Source organism: Tamandua tetradactyla, chromosome 1 (assembly GCF_023851605.1).
Source record: "Tamandua tetradactyla isolate mTamTet1 chromosome 1, mTamTet1.pri, whole genome shotgun sequence".
In the NCBI taxonomy this organism is placed as follows: domain Eukaryota; kingdom Metazoa; phylum Chordata; class Mammalia; order Pilosa; family Myrmecophagidae; genus Tamandua; species Tamandua tetradactyla.
In genome coordinates, this window is record NC_135327.1 from 109,458,096 (window position 1) to 109,480,587 (window position 22,492).

The 22,492-nt window shown below is 34.2% G+C and overlaps 1 protein-coding gene and 1 long non-coding RNA gene across 7 annotated transcripts in view; one reads left to right on the plus strand and one right to left on the minus strand.

Annotated features, from left to right (window-relative positions):
* Positions 1-22,492, plus strand: part of DGKB (diacylglycerol kinase beta) — an 802,099-nt gene that overhangs the window by 28,714 nt on the left and 750,893 nt on the right. The gene's annotated exons all lie outside the window — the stretch shown is intronic.
* Positions 7,458-12,559, minus strand: LOC143685944 (uncharacterized). Its single transcript, XR_013176812.1, has 2 exons — positions 12,438-12,559; positions 7,458-7,656 (listed from the first exon to the last, which is right to left on the minus strand). It is a non-coding gene; the product is annotated as an uncharacterized LOC143685944 (long non-coding RNA).

Sequence of the window (22,492 nt, forward strand, 5' to 3'; positions counted from 1 at the left end):
TGACAGGACACCTAGCATGTACGGGGTAGGGATGGAGAGAGGCTGAAAGTTCGGTAACATGACAAATTAATCCTACACTGAGGTGGGTTTTTTTTTTCTGCTTTAATTGATATTCAATTTTTTTAGTTTACAGATTTATCCTCCTTATCCTAGCTTTAGGTTTAATTTATAAATCTTACTCTTCTATTTATAAACCTAATGCATTTTAAAAATTGTGATAAAATAGACACAACATAAAATTTTCCATTTTAATCATTTAAAGTGTACAATTCTGTAGCATTAATTACAGTTGAAATATTGTGCAGCCATCATTACTATCTGTTTCCAAAATTTTTCATCACTCACATTTATACTCTGTATTAGGTTCTCCAGAGAAACAGAACTGATTGGATATGTGTGTGTGTGTGTGTGTGTGTGTGTGTGTTTTAAAATATATATATATATATATGTAAAAATTAAGTGATTCATTGCAGGAATTGGCTCACATGACTGTGGGGAGGAGCAAATTCAAACTCTGTAGGGCAGGCTGGGGACCCCAATGGAGGTGAACTCGAATTCACCAGGAGCTGGCTCTCTGAAGTAGAGAAAGAAATCCTCTCTTTTGACATGAGAAATCCTCAGTCCTAGACAGAACTGGTTATAAGACTTCCAGCATGCTGAAGGTTATGTCTTTTGCTGATTGTAGACACAATCAGCCATAGACACAATCAAATGGCTGTCGTTGTAAATCATCTATGAAATCCTCTTACTTGTAGCAACTGACTCAATAATCCCACCAAGTCTTTTATCATTAATTTACTGATCTCATTGTCCAAATTATTCTCAAATTATTTCTCTCTCTACTTTATATATTTTAATGGAAGCCCCTTACCAGATCTATAATTTGCAAATATTTTCTCCTAGCCAGTGTGTTTGTTGTCTTTTCACTATCTTAACAGTATCTTTCGAGGCACCAAAGTTTTTAATTTTGATAGTGTCCAATTTATCTATCTTTTTCTTTTGTTGCTTATGCTTTTGGTATGAAGTCCAAGAAACCATTGCCAAATTCAGAGTCACAAGCTTGATCCTGATGGAAGCCCTCCCCAGTATATATAATAGTGTAACTGAGTATATACTATTGCAGCTAATAGAATTCTGTCAACATTAGCCTTGATCCAAGTTCCCCTTCTAGCATGTGTGCTAAGATATGTGGGATATAAGGTAAGATGCACACACACACACACACACACACACACATCTTCACATACCTAAAACTTAAAGAGAACTTTTCTTCTATGGCTATTATGCATACCCATTATTGTCTGATCATTTGATTACATTAAATTAACTCTGGCATGCTCAAGATAATCTCATTAATAAGAATTCCAATTAAACATATGCATGATTTCAATACATGTTTCAAAAAACTAAGAATGTAAAACTAAATGTTATTAAGTAAATCTTTATAAACAACAATTCAACAAGGAACAAGTGGAATGCCTGAAACATAAATTTTTAAAAATCATAAGAGAACAGTTCTGTTTTTCCATTTCTATATAAAGGACTTTGTTTTACCAGCAAAGTAACAAATGGCCTCAAACAATCTTCCTGTTGCTAGGCAATTAGATACCTAAACAGAACTTATGCTTTTTAGGTTTAAACATAACAGGCTGAATTATTATGAAGATACTTAATAAAATGAGAAAGTGACACTAACAAAAATCAGAATTTCTATTTCCTTGTAGAAATCCCTGCTATTGTGCACAGCCAACATTAACTTATTCTTAGATTTCTACCCCTCTCCCATTTTTATTATGCCTTATCTTACGTAACAATTTAGCTATGCTAAATAATCTCTTTTTAAAAGTATAATAAAAGTATAATATACTTGAAAAATCTTTTCTTAAATAATAACTTTATTTCCAGGATATTATAAACTTTTATTTTGAGACACTGTAAAATTATATCTGATAAATAATATAATATGGATGATTTTTTAAAAATATACAACCAAATATAATTTTTAAAATAGGTTAGTTTTAAGGAACTTGGTTGAAATGTTAGAAGAACTTTACCGAGTAATGTGGATAGAGAGGTAAACAGTATTGAGGAAAGAGCTTAGTAGAACTGAATTTACAAAAGATTTGAGTGATAGTCCCATTTCCGTCATTCAAGGGCTGTGTGATTGAGGGCACAGCATGACCGCTTCTTAGATATTCAGTTCACACTTCAAATTCTCAGGGATTCTTCTCTCATGAAGGATGTTCAGCAAGGATATTGTCATTGAAATACAATATTTTTAAAGATTCAGGATTGAATGACTTATTACAAAATGTAGCTTTTATTTTATAGACAGTGTGTGTGGCTGTGGGGGGTGGGGGCGGGAGAGATATGTCTCAGTCTGAGCCGAAGATGACCTTGATTAGGATGCAAAGAATATTATGAGGTCAGAGGAATAATGAGTGGCAGTTGGGATTAGCCAGGAATGAAGATGGTAGTTAAGGAAGTAGAGGGCCCTGGATTTTCTCTGAAAGCTTTGGTCCATGATTTTTCATTTTTTTAAAAAAATTTTTTCATGATTTTTCTTTTTACTTCAGCTGTATGTCAGAAGTCAATCTTATATGCTGCTGGAGGTGTTAAGCAGATTATGAAGACTCAAATGCACAAAAGTTATATGGAATAAAATTACAAAACTAAGTTGGTAAAAATATGCAAAGCATAGAGTATTAGTTCGCTAAGGCTGCGGAAATGCAATACACCTTGAGATGGATTGGCTTTTATAAAGGGTATTTCCTTACTTACAAATTTACAGATTTGGGAAGGCACAAGGCAACATCTGCTGTGCTTCTCTCCTGGCTTTGGGGTTCAAACAGCTTTCCCTAGGGCATGTCCTTTCTGTGTCACTGAACTTCTCCATGTGAGCTGGCTCTGAGCCCTTTGGAGCTGTGCTGAGCTTCTCAGTTCTCCTCTGACATCTCCCTGTTAAGCCTCCAGCTAATGAAATTAAACGTCATTGTTGTGGGTGAGCACTCGCCTTCGCTGGCCACAGATGTGATCAGCCGCAGAGGAATTTCACATGCTGATGATTTAAGTCCTTGGCAATGGAACAATTGGCACCATCACCTGACCAAATTGAAACCTGAACCTAACAATCACATGTATCAAGGAACACTTAATGCTACACAGTATTTACAGTCCCAACAAATCAAAATTAGAAGAGAGATTTTGACAATTCCCCATTTATTAGTATTTTATGCATTAATAGCACACTCATATGTTAGATTTTAAACATCTTCATTCTGATATATCTAAAAGAAAAATATTTACTTCCACAGTGCAGTGCTACGGTAATATTAACACTATAATATTTTCCCTTGAAATTCAAGATTTTTGTTTTAGATAGTTATAGGTATAGAAGACCACTAGGAAATTATAATTTTGGCTACTATAATTTGAACATTTACCTGATATGAATATAGTCTCATTATATAGATAAACCAATAAGACCTTTGTTAATTCTTTTTTTTTTTTTTAATACATGGACAGGCACTGGGAATTGAACCCAGGTCTCCAACATGGCAGGCAAGAATTCTGTCACTGAGCCACCATGGCACTGCCCTTGTTAATTCTTAATGATGACAAAGCACAATAAAGGAACAAAGTTACACTAATTGGAATCTTGATGCCTGACATTCCCTTGCTCTTTTGTTGTCTTCAACTATGTCTAGAAGAGTATTTGTAGTATCATCCATCACATGCCTTTGAGAATTAGGGAAATGTGTTCAGATACAATTGTTTAAGCTTGGGTGTGTGCGTGTATGTTTAAAAGAAGAGGCACTATAATGATCAATTATGGTTTTTGAAGGTATTTATAAAAGATATGATTTGGATATATTTATTTGTAACCAAACCTGTTTTTAATTTTCAAAGTAAATGCACAGTTGACAATATACTAAGAAAAAAGAATAGACAAACAGTAAGTCCATAGATTGAAAAGTGTTGTAAATTTAAGATATCAAAGTAACCATAACCAAGATAAGAATTGTCATGTTACCGTAAGCCAGATTTTCTCATGGGCTCCCTTCCTGCTTGTACTCCTCTCCAAGGGAACCCACATTCCTGACTTCTAACTCTATAGATAAGTTCTACCTGCTTTTGAATTTTACATAAATGGAATTATGATTTTTGCATTTTTTTGTCTGTTTCAACATTATGTTTGCAAAAATTTGTTCCTGTTGCTGTATGTGGCTATAGTTCATTGCCTTTCATTGCTGTGGAGTTATACCACAATTGATTCTTCCATTCTCCTGTTGTCAGCATTTAAGGTTTTTTTTTCTGTATTGTGCTATTATGAATAAGCTGTTATAAACATATGTGTGCATGTATTTTATTGATCATATGTAGTCGTATCTGTTGTGTATACACCTAGTCTTAGAACTGTGGTATTATAGAGTATGTGTATTTCAAATGACAAACAGGAATGGAGTTGCAGTTTACAGCATTTCATTCAGGATACAAAGATAACTACAGCTAGGAAGCAGTTCACTTAACAAAAGGGAAAGCAGCTTCCAGGCAGAGGGGGTTGTGGACAGCTTTATAGATAGAAAGAAAGAAGTCAGCTAGATTATGTGTATTGGAACCAGGGACTTGTTAGTCTTACAGTGGTGAGTTAAGCGTAAGCAGGGCTTTATTTGGGCCAGATACACTTAACGAGATACACAATAGACTTTTCAGGGTCGTGCCTCTTGGTAGGGACTTTTGGAGGAGGGTGTTTGTCATTTAATGCTATGCTAGTCCAGGGAATTTAACTTTTGTGCTGCATCTGAGAAAAATTCAGGGGCTTATTTTTAAAATTGTATTTTTTATACATGATCAGCTTTAGTAGATACTGCCAAATAATTTTCCAAAGTGATTGGATCAGTTTATACTCCTACCAACAGCATATGTGAGTTCTAATTGAGCAACATCCTTGCCAACACTTGTTTTTGTTCTTATTAGATTTATTCCCAGATGATAACCATATACTCTGATAAAGGATAAATTAACCTCCCATTTCTATACTTTCTAATATTTTCTTCTGAAGAATTCACTGTGTCAACAAATAAAGAAAAGGGCCGATTTAATTCAGGTTTTCTCATTTTAGTATTATTGACAGTTTTGGGGGGTGGGAAGTGTATTGGCTGTGGGGTCTGTTGCGTACATTGTGTGATATTTAAGAGCATCCCTGCCTCTCCTTTCTAGATGTCAGAAGCATGTCTACCTCCCCTCCATCCACATGTGCAGTCATGACAGTAAGAAATGTCTCCAGATAGTTGTCCAATGGCCCCTGGCCAAGTGGGGGTTATCATTCTTGGTTGAAATCACTTGGTTGGAATTTTCAAAAATTAATAAATAATGATTTTGTGTAGTGCAGAAAATAAATTTTTCTATTTCTACCTTATAAAGATAATTTCATTAGTAAATAGTTTTAAAATGTCATTCTAAAGAAATTTTCATTTGTGTACCTCCCCTCTTCAAAATATTCATTTCCAAAAGAATAATTTTAAACTATTTGGCCTGGATTTCAAAATCTTTACCATGTATTTTCATGATTAGTACTAATCAATGGTTTGCTGGAAGCAGTTTGTATCAGCTCATGTGAGGCAACTGTTAGAATTGTAGGAGTTTTGTGAACCAGTTGTTAAACACAGAGTGTTTTCAACAAGTGTCTGGTCAAAAGTATTTCTGTTTTATCAAAATATCTGTTAATCTGAATCTAAGATTCATTTTTATCATTCCAAGACAATAAAAATAATGTGGATTGTCCTTTGACATGCACATCTATGAAATAACCATCTAGATTTAGTCATTTTTTTCTATTGTAGGTTACATTTGACTCGATTTATTATGCCAATCCAACTTCTTAGATTGTGAATTTTTTTCTTATGATGTATTATATATAAGATTATAATCATATCCAAATTCAGTAAAGAAACCAATTGATACATTTGGATATGATTTTCTACTAGAAATCACTCCTTATAAAAGTGGGCCTTCATTAATATTGAATGTTTTCATATATCAAAGAACAATGTTACAATTCAACGTAAAATCAACTTTCATCACATCTCAAGTGAAGGAATGTGAACATGGTATTATTTTTTATTATTATTTTTGGGGGGGAATGTATGGTCTGGAAATCAAAGCCAGGTCTCCCATATGGACATGAACATGGTATTTTTAAAGAGATTTTCTATATTAAATATAAAGCTAACATAAATCTAAATATTTATCCATCATTTTACCAATATTGGGTAAGCAATTATGATGTGTTCAATGAATTACTGAAGGTACTCTGAAATACTAGTGAATAAAATAGACCATAACCCTGCACTCATTAAGCTTTACTACAGGAGTAAGGATAGACAATAAATGCAAAAAGCAAATATAATGCTAGATCAGCTTTGGAACAAGTTAGGTAAGTACTGTGGAGATAAAAATAATACATGGTAAGTGGATTACAAATAAAATAGAGGAGCTATTTTAGATTGAGTAGTCAATGAAAGACTTTTGAAAAGGTGACGTTTGAACTGAGGCCTAAAGAAGATAAGGAACCGAGCCAGGAAATATCTGGGGGGGGGGAAGTATTCCAGGCAGAGGAAATGAAGAGTGCAACAGTCCTAAGGCAGAAGCATGTTTAAAAACTTCAAGGAACAGAAAGAAGCTACTATACTTGGAGCAAATTAAGCTAGGAGAAGAGTAAGTAGGAAATGAGATCAAAGAGGTAGCCAGGAGCAAAATCATAGACCAAAGCTGTGATTATTGAAACCCCATTAGTTAGGATCTATCCCAATTTTTAACTAAGGAAAGGGAACTTGTGACTCCCAGTAATCCCTTTGGAAGAAATATAAAGTTGGAAGTACTTTAAAACAATGATTGTATTAATATTAACATAAAGAGAACATTAATGGGAATAGCATTGGTGATGTTGAATCTCAACTTTCTATGCATCTTTAGCACATAAAAACTTTTCTTTGGAGTTTACTTCATCATTTATTAATTCATTCACTTACTGAGTTAGTTATGTGCTTCTGTAGGAGTAAACAATATGAAGTTGAATAAAAATATTTTCTGCAGTTTTCCATAGTGCTGTGAATTCGATTTTATATTTCAAAATGTTTTATGAACAAATTTTCATATTCTCTTGATATTCTAGCTCTTTAGCACACTTTTATATCCATCTTTTAACATGAAATTCTTTAAAAATATTGCATATGTGTTTTCAGAACTTGTATGTTTATAGTAGATGCTTTGATATCTATTGCCCACCAACAGTACAGACTATTATTGAAATGCCCTCGCCATGTTAGAAATAGTGTGATGGTTAAGACTTGCAGTTGGGTTTTGTGCATGTTTGCACATAAGACAACCTGAAGACCATTTGTCATAGCAATTATTTGAGATATTTTAGATGCAAATAATAGAAACCCGAGATAAAGGTGTTTAAATAATAAGAATATTTGTTCATTAGTTGTTTCCCATACAAGAAGCCTGGGGGTAGGTAATTTCAGGACTGGCTCATAAGCTTGGGACATGGACATGGGAGAACGCCACTGCATCAGTTTTCACACAGTTTTCCATTCTTCATTCTGATGGCTCTAGAATCATTTCTAATGCTCCCTGCATCACATCTTTAGTCTAAAGACAATAAGGAAGAAAAAGCAATAATCAATATATGCCTCAATGCATGCTTCCCCTGATTTTTCTCTTTTGAATGGAATGAACAATTCTACTCAGACCCAGTGGTAAATCCAGCACTAGTCAAAGGAGAATAGGATTTCCCATTTAAGCAGCTATGTTCCAGGAACTGAGTGAGCAAAATGACCCATATTCCCTAAATAAATTGCTATGCCTATTCATAGATAAATAGATAGACAGACAGACAGAGAGGTGGGAGGGAGGGAGGAAGGAAAGTAGGAAGGAAAGAAAGAAGGAAGGAAGAGAGGAAGGGAGGGAGGAATGAATCTGAGGTTTTCTTGGGAAGAAAGCGTCAGGAAGAATTACTGTTGAATAAGGCAAGCAATAATATCTGCCACTTTGTATTCCTCAATTCATTTGAATCGATGTCTTTCATTTAATTGCAAACGTAAGTCTATTAATCAAATAAGCGCAAATGAGCACAGCTCCAAAGAAATTTTGCTTATTAGATTCTAAGATTGATTGTCAACTAAAGTTTAAGCTGTAAATAATGATATAATAAATTATAAGATTATATCTTGCCATATTCATACTGCTTCCAAACATCATTTTATAAATCTGTATCTGAACTATTTAGCACAACCTTTCTGTGTCATTCCATTATATGCAAACATGACACCTAGCATGATTTTTTATTTTTGTGTGATCTCCTTATGTGATAATAGTTGACTTTTGCTAATCACTGACAGAGGGACTTCTCAGAATTAGTAACAAAATGCCTAAATTTGGCATTAGGTATTATTTACCAATATTTAAATTAATATTGTTAATCAATTGAATTAAATTATATTGTTAATCATTCAAAAATCTGATGAAAAGTATAAACCATCTACATAGGTAATTGTATATGCTTATAAATTATGCATAAGATTTCTTGGTTTAACATTCTCCACAAAGTCCATTTATGTATACAATAAGTCCTGGAACTCAGGTTAGGAGTTCAGATTTAAATTGACATTTTAAAAAAATCATCTACTTCATTCCACTAATTTCAGCAGCTGGACCCTATAGTGATATAATTCTACCAATAATCATATAGGAGGCCTAGTTAATACTTTGTGGATGAGGCATTCTCTTGATAAAATACCCTAATACATTTCAGGCAAAGATTATTTTTTCATTCATGTTTCAATAATTTTTCAAGTACTTGAAAAGATGCAATTTTTATGAGATGATATCAGTTCTCCATAATTTTTCCTGCTGTCCATGCCTGATGGAAGTTAATTGGCCTTTACTTTGGGCAAGAATAAGTAATTAATCTCAAACATTTTCATGAAAAAAATCTGCCTTCCTCATATCTAGTTTTTAAATTATGGTACTTAATTTATCAAAAAAGGATGAACTGTAATAGTTTGAAAATTTAATAATAAATTTATATTCTCTCCTATGAAAGTCTTAAAATTTTCATAGATAACTGAGAGAGGCAAAATAAGGAGTTGTTAAAAGATCATCTAATATCATGCTGTATCATCAGAAAATTAATTAAAAACCTGGATTCTCATCTTACTGTCCAAAGATATAGACCAAAGTGAAATAAGATTTATTACTATCCTTAGATTTTATTGAATAATAGCATAAGAAATGTTAGATTTGGAATGGTGACTTTGGGTTCATGGCAAAATGCAGTCCCAGACAAATGTGCCTTATGAGGGAATATTTGTATAGTCCAGGAAAATATCCATCTTTTAAAGAAAAACAATACTTATCAGACAACACCCAATGTCTGATGTCAACATGCAATCCTATACTCCTAAACTATGATCTTTTCTTTTTTCAGTTCCCTCTCCTACCTTTCTGCCACTCCCCTCATCCCTACTTGCCTCACCCTTTAGAAGCTTCCAAAGATGCCTTTCTCCTTTTCATTCTTCTCCTGAGAGAAGAGTTCCTCTTTATTCAAGTTTCATACTTCCACTTGTGGTTTTCATCCAATTTAGCCAATTTTCATAGGACCTCTCTCCATCAATTTTCTCCATACCTTTTGAACTATCCCCATCTCCAGTGACCTCACATGCCTCCAAAAATACTTTCAAGCTTGCCTATTGCAGAATAAATGAAATGATTTTTTCCTTTACTCCCATTATCTTCTAATCAATCTATCATAGCTTGTTATTAAAAATCACTCTATACCTGCTACATTAATTTACTCTTTCCTGTTTTTAACCTACACCTTGGTGACTGATCCTGAACATTCCATACATTGCTTTTAATGATGCTTAACAAAGAAATAAAATCAATTTATATATTTATATGCATTCTGGGTCCTTACACTCTAGATTCTACATAGTTTCTGATATCACCTGCATCAAAACATCTTTCTCCCTCAGTGTCCAGGAAACTTAGTATCTGGTTATGCTCCTACTTCTGATAGTTCCTTCTCTGTTCTTCTATGGTGTTACTTTCATTGTGAACATCCAAATATGGGTGTTCTCTCAGCTTCCTTCTTCAACCATCTTAATTTCATGCCACTGTTTAGACACCAAATACATTTATAAGTATGCATCTAACACTTCTCCACTCCAGAACTGCATTTCTAAACATTGGTTACATATCTTGATCTTTTGTATGGTGGTGCCTCAGACATGCCAAAGTGGAACCCCTTTGACATGCCAAATCCAGTGGTAATACTGACAACTCTCTCTGATACTGCTATCACCTTACTTCTTGTTTACTACGTTAATTGCTTGGAGATGCTCCTCATCACCCAAACCCATGGCCCCTCCTAATCATGCAGCTTGGTTCTCTTGCAGCCTGAGTCAGCATCTTCTGATTGGATGGATATGACCTACTGCCTAGATTAGCATTTCCCAGACTGTGTCCTATAGTCTTGCTACTCAAAGAGGGATCAACAGACCAATGGCACGGCCATTACCAGACACATTTTAGAGATGCAGAGTCCTGGGACCCTGGTGAATCCCAATCTACATTCCAACAAGAGGGTCCAGTGACTGGCTTTGAGAAGCACTTTTCTATGGAAAAGAAAGACAAGTCTCATGAGATGAGGGAGGGGGGAAGAGAGCAGAGGACAGAAAAGGAAGAGAACATGTCCTTTCTCTCTTGGATGGCCACAGTGTAACTAGCCTGTTTAAAACTAATATAAATCTTTCAGTAAAGACACAATATTCTACAGGTAATATACATTGGAGAGCTCACAAAGAGTAGTATATATGTAACAGGTCTGGTGAACTAATTTATTCATTTTCTATTTTTATGTTGATTTACTGCTGTTATTCTTATTTACCATAACCCCACAGCAACCAACCAATGGAAATATTTATTTGAATGTTTTTAGTCAAAAATGCATGGAAGAGTTTGACTGGATTACTTTTATACAAACATCTCTGTCAGAAATTATCTGTCAGGAATTCTTTAGAAAAATATATTCCTTGAAAGACATTCTGATAATTAAGACCGGTTTCTGATTTTTGGTGAGAATCTTTCGCAGTCCACTCAAAAGCTACAGTCTGTCCTGCCGCTGCTGCAAGAGGAATTTTGTCTTTCTCTGATTAAAAAAAATCTCAGTGTGAAACACCCACCTCTTTTACACATTTTCACAATAAATGTTGTCTTTCCTGTTAGTAATCCCTTTAAAAACATCCCGAGTTCTCAGATCGATAGCACTGTTGATGCTGCTTTAAATTTGGATAGCATTTCCAGGCTCATTAGTGTACCAAAGAGACAGAGCCTTGCCACTACTGATTTGTCAACTGATATTTTCAGAAAGAAGCAGACATTTGAGTGCTTTCCTGTCCAATAATGCACAAATTGCCTTGGAAGCTTATCTCAGTGTCAGGAATGTCCTTATGCAGTCACAGGCCTCCAAATGCAACATTAGAGCTCTTGCTAAAATCATGACTGCAAGGAAATTCAGTTTTGTGGGTTTTTTCTCTTTCAGACACTGACAAAAATGCACTGAATTAAAAATTTCAGCATAAGTCAATTACAGATCAATATACCACAAACAGTTTTAAATCAAATTAATGGCGTTAATTGAAGCAGACATTCTTTAATGCAATTGCTTGGCTTTGTCTGTTTTTCATCTGCTTAAGTAGGTATTAATTCCAAAATATAGCCCTCTCTGCATATTATATTTACATGAGAAAAATGTAGCATATTAGACAAAATATATGCTAGAGATGTAACCATGAGCCAATTATGGTGGATAGAGATGTAAACATGAACAAATTGTGATGGAATGTATAAAAAGATTCACCCTTGTTTAGTTTTAAAGATAGCATTTAATTATTTCATACTGCTTATCTTTTCTACTTTGACATCCTCAATAAGCACATTTATAAAGCAATAATTTAACCTCACAATGATGACTGAAAAATAAATAAATGACAACTAATTTTTTATTCCATAAAATCATGGATTTATGGCTTATAGCATGCAATATACTCCTACCTTAAAGGATTGAAAATACACCTAATTATCAGAAAATAACTTGCTCTTATATAGGGAGTACTTTTATTTATATTACAAATGTTTATTTAGAATATTTACACTCAAATAAATGCCTTGTCATTGAAATAAGAAAATGATTTTTCCTTCCTAAAAACAATTTATTAAATTATTTAGTTTGTAATGTCAGTGATGTCAGAAAGAAAAACTATTTTTTTTAATTTTCCTGCTGATAAAATGGAAATGAAATTATTCACAACATTAAAGCACTAAAAACTTGTTTATCAAATCCAGAGATGACAATTCATTCAAATGCTTACTTTGCCTTCAGGACACTAATCATCTACAGATACAAAACAATGAAAGCATTTTTAGATCCATAGATTTTGCCAATTCTATGAAAAAAAAAAAAAGAACATGCAATTATTACTGACAGAGCATTCTCGTTCTACAGAGCTAGGAGTTAGATTCCAGAGCGGAATTTGTTGATGTCACATAGTTAGTAGATAACCTTTCATGCTCTTGGTTTGTGTGCCATAGTTAATACAAGAAAATAAGTGATAAGGTAATGCCTTGTCATTTTGAGACATCAACCTAATAGAGAACTTTCTAGAGCTGTTGAAAATTGTATGTTTGATCTTTTAAATATTAATTATAAACGAAGAGCAGAAGAACATAAAGTAGAAAACCTAAAGAAATTCAGGTTCTGAAAAAGCTAAACTTTTTCCCTTTCTAAAATAAAAGTTCATGTATTCATGAAACCTCAGTTGTTTTTTGAATGTTTTGTACATCAGTTATCAAAATTTTATTGATTAATCAGCATTTAATATAGGAGGGCTGTAGATATTAGTAAGATATCATTTTTTGCCCTGAAGGAACTTGTTGGATGATATGATTCACATAGCAATAATTAGTTAAGGAAACAGGCAGACTATGGTAATCTGAGAAAGATACTTATGTAGATGGGAAAGGCACTTCATTCATTTAACATGTAGAGTTCCCAAAGACTATATAACAAACACTATACCAAGAATAGAGTTTTAATGGGGCAAAATGAACACCTTTATATGTAAATCAAGTTTAGGTAAGTTACCGAAAGATTAGTAAATAGAATTTCCACTGCTGGAGGATGAATGGAAAGCATATACCAGAATGGAAAGCATATACCAGAGATACAAAGCTATCGTCACATACTGAGCATAATGGGAAAGCATAAGTGTGTTTAGGCAATAGAGAACAATTTGATAGAGAACAAGCAGCGAGGCTTTAATATTAGATTAATCTGAAACAAAGGTTCAGGTAATAACTGAGGTCAACTTGGTGCGTATCTCTCAGTGTCAGGCTCACTCTTTTATAGTATGCTCTGTGATATTGGAGATGAGAGTCTACAGATTCCATTTGTAAGATTGTATTACCATCAGGGAGGCAATGGAAAGAGATTAAAAGCTCACAGGAGAGAAGAAACTCTTCTGGTCCTCAGCTTCTGTCAGCATCTCTTTAGCATGTCCAGACAGTAGCAGCACCGGTGCCAGTTGGTACTTTTAGAAGCAGACCCTTAGCACTTTCCAAGATGGCCCAGCAATCAGTTGCAAGGTTGCAATCCCCAGCCACACCCGTTATCCCCTCCTCCATTCCCAGTTAAGTCTTAACACCTGCCATGCCACTGCCCATTGGAGGGATTGAACTCCTAGTTCCTGGTGTCATGTCTGTCCTTTAGTTTGTCCAGGCTGAAGAGCCAGAGCTGCTTCATGTGGTCCTATGTCTTGTGACCCGAGCATTCCTTTTTTGTTTCAACCTTCCAAGACCTTCCAATCATCTATATTAAATTATGTCTGTTTGGAATGTCTAGCTTGGTTTCTGGTTTTTGTATAGATCTTGACTAATATGGAAGACTCTGAGAGAGAGTTTGCCCATGGGGGTGGCATAAGCTGTGCTGTTCTTTAAAGTTTAATTTTTGCAGTTGGTAGTATTAATAGAATGGGTGATACTCAGGATGAATGATTCATTGGGGAAGAATATTACTAATTCAAAGGAAGAGAAAGATTGTGACTTGGTTTGACAATAGAGTTGTCACTGATGCCACTGTTAAGAACAGTTTCATTAACATATTGGACACAAGTACAGGTGACCTGAAGCACTGAGGAAGTCAGTCAGCACATTTATATCACAATATAGAAAAAAAATCCCTATGGAAGAATAGAGAAATTGCAAAACATTTGAAGAAATATGGGTAATCAAATGGATTTTTTTAATTTAATGGGAAAAGAACAAAAAAGGATTTTGACTTGCTTATGGTTTAAGTGTATTCTGAAGAAAATTTTGATATGATTAGACTATTAGTCGGGTGAATGAACATTTAGATGATTAGAATTTTGTGTATTTAATAATTCCTTATTTTGCTACAATTACTACTAAGTACATTTCTATAAACTTACCTATTAGGATGCAAAGCTCATGAGGAAAGGAATTTTCATTCACTTCTGAATCACCTGTGCCTGACACATAAGAGTTGATCATTACATATTTGTTAAAAGTATGTTTTGATCACAATTTTTATTAACTTACATATAAATGCATCTTTAAATAGATTTGTTTTCCTAAGCTGAAAGGAATTCTGCAAGAAAATCTTATTTAATTAGATATCGCAAATTCCCAGGACCTTCTATTATTTACTTCAGCACTTGTCATATCATCACCTAGGTATATAGCTGTAAGGAATATATTTGCGGTGGCAATCCTTCCTTTTAATGCACTGGTTCAGAATCTGTACATTGTCTCCTAACCAGACTAAAAGGCAAAAGAATTTTTGTAAATTTAATCAGTACTAACACCTCAAAATTGGAGATTTTAAAGCAGATTTTCACATAAATATAGAGAAAGGAGGAAGATGCAAAATGGTAATCTGCTGCTACTTAATAGACCTGGTCAATTTTTTTTTTTTTTAAGTCTTGATTGTTCTGTTTTCTTTGCTGTCTAACATATCTTTGTGAACATAGAGAATAGTTTGAGGAGAAATGGAGAAATTATAATTGAAAGAAAAAGTCCTGTTTCTCTTCAATAAAGCAAGAATCAGAGACTTTTTGCAAAGTAGATGTGATGCTGTTGTTAAATCTTTTACTTTGATATTTCTTGACCTTGATATTTCTTTTGTATTTCATATTGCAGGATTTGTGTAGGAGTTTGCATTTTATGATTTATGCTTTCACGACTTTTCAACTAGAGAGCTAATATAATACAAACAAACAAACCCTAACACACATTCTCCTAGGTAGACATGATTTTTAAAAAAGATAAGATAAATCAGATTAGGATGGTGTGTGGAGAAGCAGATGTCCTGGCAGACCCACATTCTGTAAACAACATAAAGAGTTAGATAAAATGTTTTACATTTCCTTAAATCTATCAATGAGCTGCAAATAAAATGAATACATAGAGGGCCAAACCAAGGAAGGAAGGAAGCAGTAGAGGAGAGGAGAGCACTGAAACTCTGTTGAGGGCATTTGCCAAAAAAGCTGAACACGATCTTCGGATTCCCAGAGCCCATCTGTGGTCTCAGGAGACCACCGTCCTGAACATCCTTGCGTAAAGTCAGATACATAAAAATACCCATCTCTCCTCCATCCTAACAGTAGGAATTTAAAGATAAATTGCTTATCTTGAAACTTAAGGCTTAGGGTGAAGTAAAAGGAATCTCTCTACTTACTTTGTAATGACAATCTCTTCCATGTATTTGCAGCCTCAGATTCTTACTAATTGGGTGGTTTTAGAAACCTAAGCTCAGAATTATCTTCACGTGGTCCCAGGTCAGAAGGACTACAAGGAGACCGTTCAACCTGACGGAAGCAAATGCGAATCTTCTGAGGAGGACCACATTCAGCCAAGTGTCTAAGAATTCCCACCGTAAAGTTAAAAAGAAAATGAACAGACTGTTTAAAATCACAAAGCAAAAAAAAAAAAAAAAATCCAGTACTACAGCAAGAGCCAGATAAAATAACAGACACTAGATTCAGATGCAGAGATATTAAACATTAGATATAGCAGATACAAAATTTTAAATATGTTAAATATGTTTATAGAAATAAAATTAAGGATTGAACATATAAGAAAGAAGCCTTGGCTTAGAAAAGAAAACCAAAAAGATTGTTAAAAAGAAAAATAATCTAGAAATAATGGACTTATGATTCTGGGAAGATAGGCTAGCCTCCTTTTCAGAGGTCCTCCCTCTTAAAAAATGGAAAAGATTCTGAAAGGTGGAAAAGAGAAAAGTGAAAATATCCACTAGGGATAAAGGAGAAATGGATATGTTGCCTGACAAAGGAACCCAGAGAATGGTTTGCTGGCAAACCTACCCTTAAAGAATGGTTAAAAGAAGTTCTCTTTATGGAAATATGAATCTTTGGTAAAGTGAGAAAAGCATTGGAACAGGTAAAGATGGAGACCAATATAAAAGCTATTTTCTTTCTCACAAAACTCTGAAATCACGGTGTATGAATTAAGCAAAACTTGTAATACTATCTGATGTGGTGTTCAATGTATGTACGAGAAACACTTAATAAAATTACATGTAAAAATCAGTTAAATAAATTTTCCACACTTTGTCTGAAGAGGTAATTCAAGCATCAGACTGTGATAAGTCACGTGCATGTATTCTAAGACCTAGAACAGAAACTAGGTTCCTTTACAAAACAATCTACCCAAAATAAAAAAAATAAATAAATCAAGATGGGCTCATAAAAATATTCAAGTCACCTACAGAAATGTAATAAAAGAGAATAAGTGGAAACAGAAAACAAATAAAATATCACACTTATACTCTAACATATCATTAATTACCTTAAATGTAAAAAAATCCAAATATATCAATTAAGAAGAGTTTAGAAGGGTAGATGAAAGAACAGCATAGTCCACTGTACAGTCTCTAAAAGAAACTTACTTCCAGTATAAAAACATAGATAGATGAAAGTAAAAGGATGGAAAAATATACACAAGCAAATATACTTGTTAAAACAGGGGTGCAAGGGTAGTTCAGTGGTAGAATTCTTGCCAGCCATGCGGGAGACCCGGGTTCATTTCCCGGTCTACACACTTCCCCCAAAACAAAACAAATAAGCAAGACAAACAAACAAAAAACAAAAATTCAACAAATGGTGCTGCAATAACATGATACTCACCTGGAAAAATACTGAAATGTGACCCAGTCATACACGATACAAAAAATTTTTTAAAAAAACCAGGAGTGACTATATTAGCATCAGGAAATGTAGGCTTCAGACCAAAGAAAATTACTAGTGAAAAAGGTCATTACATATGAGTAAAGTACCAATTCCCTAAGAAACCATAACTATTCTAACTGTATATGCACTTGTATGCACAAGAAAGCTTCAAAATACTTGAAGCAAAAAGATGTTAGAGCTGAAAGATGAAATAGAGAAACCCCAATTATATTTGAGGTCTTCAGCTCTCCCCTTAAGCAACTGCTAGCACTGCAAGGCAGAAAATCAGCAAGAATTTGAAATAACTGAACAGAATCTAATATACATATTGAGCACACACGTGCTCAATATATCAGCAGCAACAGCAACAGAAAACACATATCTTTTCATGAACTCAGGGAATATCTGCTCAGACCATCTCTAGGGCCATAAAACAGACCTCAACAGATTTGAAAAAATTTAAACAATACAGATTTTGTTCTCTGATCATAGTGGATTCAGATTACAAATCAATACTGTAACAACATAAAAATCTCCAAATATCTGGAAGTTAAGCAATATGCTTTAAATAATCCATGGATTAAGAAAGAAGTTTCAAAAGAAGTTTTAAAAATGCATAGAAGTAAATGAAGATGAGCATTCTACATATCAAAATATGTAGGAAGCAGCTAAAGTAGGGCTGAGCAGTAAATTTTGCCACTCTAAATACATTAGAAAACAAGAAATATTTCAAATTAATAATCTAAATTGTACTTCAATAAACTAGATAAAAAAGGAAAATAAGTCCATATAAGATCAGAAATCAAAGGGATTGAAGATAGAAAAACAATAAAGTAAATGCAACATAAAGCTTGTTCTATTATTAAAATAAGTAAAATTTGTTAAACTTTTAGCAAAACTTTTGGAGAAGAAAAAGAAGACACCAGTCACCAATATCGGGATTGAAACAGGGTACCTAGAATATCGATACAAAATAATCAACTGCATTTCTGTCTAGTTACAATGAACATGTGGAAACTGAAATTAAAAACATTTTACCATTTTCAATTGTCCCAAACAAATGAAATACTTAGGTATAAATCTACTAAAACATGTACAGGCTAAGTTTGCTGAAAATTGCCAAATACTCAAGAAAGAACTCAAAGAAGGCCTGTAGATGCTGCAGCCATTAAAATGATAATAAGGGAATAATATGAAAACATTAAGGTTACTGTGGTAGTTAGAGTCAGGTGTCAACTTGGCCAGATGAAGGTACCTCGTTCTATTGCTGTGGACATGAGCCAATGGCATATGAACCTCATCTGCTACTGATTACATCTGCAGTGGGCTAAGAGGTGTGCCTGCTGCAATGAATGTTGTTTGATTTCATTGGCTGGTGCTTAAATGAGAGAACTCCATGTAGCATAGCCCAAGCAGCTCAGCATACCTCATCTCAGCACTCGTATCTCAGCCCAGGCCTTTGGAGATGCAGAAAGGAATCACCTTGGGGAAAGTTGTTGGAACCCAGAGGCCTGGAGAGAAGGCCAGCAGAGATCATCACCCTGTGCCTTCCCGCATAAGAAAAAACCTCAGTTGAAAGTTAGCTGCCTTTCCTCTGAAGAACTAATGAAATAAATCTCCTTTTATTAAAAGCCTAGCCATCTCTGGTGTGTTGCATTCTGGCAGCTAGCAAACTAGAACAGTTACATATTTGACAACATAGACTGAATGAGCTACTTTCTAGAACACTATAAACTACTAAATTTCTACCAATAGAAAATAAAAAATCCGCACATGCCATAGAGAAAATTTAATTTGTAATTTAAAAGCTCTGAAAAATCTCCAGACCTAGATGGTTTCATGGGACAATTCTATCAAGCATTTAAAAAGAAGTAACATAAAATCTATACAATCTCTTCTAGAAAATAGAAGAGGAGGGAACATTTCCTAACTTATTTTAGGAGGCCGGTATTGTACCAAATTAAACAAAGACAGTGCAAAAAATAACACTACAGATGAATATCCCTTATGAATTTGGAATCAATAAATATTTTCAATACAATATTATCAACTAGAATTCAGCAATGTATGTGCAAATTTACCCATCATTATTAAGTGGGATTTATTTCAGTGATTCAAGGCTGGTTCAACATTCAAAAATCAATGTAATCCCATCATTTTAACAGGCTAATGATGGAGCATATCACTATATTTATAGATGCAGAAAAATAATTTTTCAACCTCTAAGACCCACTCATGATAAAATACCTAAGTTTCTAGGAATAAAGGGGAATTTCCTCAACTTAATAAAGAGCATCTACAAAAAACACGACACTGCAGCTAGTGTCATATATAATGGTGAAATAGTGAATGTTCAGGAATAGGCAGAGAGGTCATCTCTCACCAGGCTTATTAAAAAATAATATGGTGTTCTAGCCACTGCATTAAGACAATAAAAATAAAGACATAAATATTGGAAAGGTAAAAATATAACTGTCCTTATTTGTAAGTGGTGTAATTACTTAAAGTATCTGTCAAATAAAGCACACCAAAAAACAAAAGCAAACATACAAAGAATAAGAAAAAAATAATTTAGTGTAGCAAGTTGTAGGACAGAATATCGATACAAAATAATCAACTGCATTTCTGTCTAGTTACAATGAACATATGGAAACTGAAATTAAGAACATATTACCATTTTCAATTATCCCAAACAAATGAACTATTTAGGTATAAATCTACTGAAACATCTATAGGCTAAGTTTGCTGAAAATTGTCAAATACTGAAGAAAGAACTCAAAGAAGGCCTAAATAAATCTAGAGGCATACCATGTGCATGGACTGAACAACTCAACACAATAAAGATAGCAAATGATTCTCACCAAATTGGTACAGGATTTATGCAAACCTAATCAATATTAAAGAAAAGCCTTGTATCTAGAATATATAAAAAAGTCTCAAAACTCAACAGTAGAATATGAACACTCCAATTTCAAAATGCTATAGGATATGACCAAGCATTGCACAGATGCATACAGATGGCAATTACAGTATGAGCAAGCAATTGCAGTGTTGGACATTTATCCCATTGAAATGAAAACTTGCACTCATACAAAAACCTGTACAAGAATGTCTGTTGTAGCTTTGCTTGCAATAGCTGAAAATTGGAAATAATCCAGATGTACTTCAGTAGATGAATAATTAAACAAACGGGGCTACCTGAATGCTGGCAAAAACTAACTGGCAATAAAAAAGGGATGGACTATTGATATGCACAAAAACTTGACAATCTCCTGGTGTATTAGTAAGGGTTCTCTAGAGAAATAGAACCAATGTGTAATACATATTATGTATATAGTAGGAATTGGGTTACTTAACCATAGGTTTGGCAAGTCCAAATTCCATACAGCAGGCTACAGTTTGGGGCTCTGATGTTTTCAATGAATGCCCCCGAAGACGCTGGCTGACTGAACTAGAGAGAAAAATTCTTTGTTGCTTGAAATCATCAGTTTTCCATTAAGGCCTTCAACTGATTGAGACTTCTCTCATTTTTTCAGGTAATATCCTTTGCTGATTGTAGGTGTAATCAACTGTGGATGAAATCAATTGTCTAATTATTTAAATCTACGAAGTATCTTCACAAGACACTTCAGTCTGGTGCTTGGACACCAAGTTGACACATATACTTAACCTCACATAAAGGAATTAGGCTGAATGAATAAGAAACCTAAAATGTTACATACTGTATGAGTCCATGTATATAAAATTTTTAAAAGACAAAATGTTATCATTGGAGAGCAGATTTTTGGCTGTCAGGTTAAGAATGGGAGGGAGAGGCAAACAGGGAAGGAGAATGATGTGATTATCAAAGAACAAGAGGATCCGTGTGCAGTGGAACTGTTGTAGATCTTGATTGTGGTGGATACACAAAAATGTCATAAAATTAAATGACTTGAACATGCATACACACACATAAACACAAATAAAACCAGGGAGATCTGAAAAGTTTGGTGGATTATATCAATATTAAAAGCCTGGTTGCATTCTATTCCACATCATTTGTTAGGAATACTTCAAGGGTCATATCACTTGGGATGGACATACTTTGTCTCCATTTTAACATCTCTTCGCAAAGGCACGGTGTGGAGCAAGTGAATGAGTGACACTGTGACAGACAATTTGAATGCACTTTGATGTGTTTTTCTTCTTAGTAAAGATTTTAGCAGATCTGGTTTTTGATTATTAGTAACAAATGGTTTGCAGCCACCTCTTAATCAATCAGAACACACTGGTATGTCAAGACACTTGAAGACCTATTTTATACTGCTACCAGAGTGATATTTTTAAAATGCAAATTAATCAGATCAAACCTTGCTAAAATTAATTTCAGAGATCCCTACAGCATTTAAGGTAAATGTCAAATTCCTTAGCATAATTCCCCAAATTGTCTATTGCACGGATATTATTTCCCACCCCCACTTCCCCTTACCCACCCCCAAAACACATCATTCTAACCAAAGTTTCTCAACCTTTGCACTATTGATGTTTTTGGCAAGTTAATCCTTTGTGGGGAACAGCTGTCCAATGTTCATAGGAAGTTTAACAGTATCCATGGCCTCTACCCATTGAATAACAGTAACACCAGCTCTGTTGCAGTTGTTGCAAGCAAAATTGTTTCCATTATTATAAATGTTCCCTGGATATAAAATCACCCTTGGTGGAGAACCAGTGCTTATAGAAACAACTTAAATTTCTCAACTAGATCATGTTATTTCCTAATTCTGTTCTCAGTTTCATATAAACATCACCTTTTAAAATTAGCAGACTTTATTTCTTAGAACAAGATTTTAATTTTAGTTTTTACAGAAAAATGAGCAGCTAGTAAAAGTTCGTATGCTTCTCCTCTGACACAGTTTCCCAGGACACAACTTGCATTAGTAGGGTACATCTGCTACCATTAATGAACCAATATTGAAACATTATTATTTAAAGTCCATAGTACATGTTAAGGTTCACTATTTGTGTTGTATAGTTCTACGGGGTTTGATAAATGTATAATGCCATATCCACCATTACAGTATCACATAAAATAGTTTCACCGTCCTAAACAGTCCCTGTACTTCCCCTATTTCCCCTCCCTTTTTCCTGCCCAGGAATCCCTGGCAACCTCTGATCTCTTTACT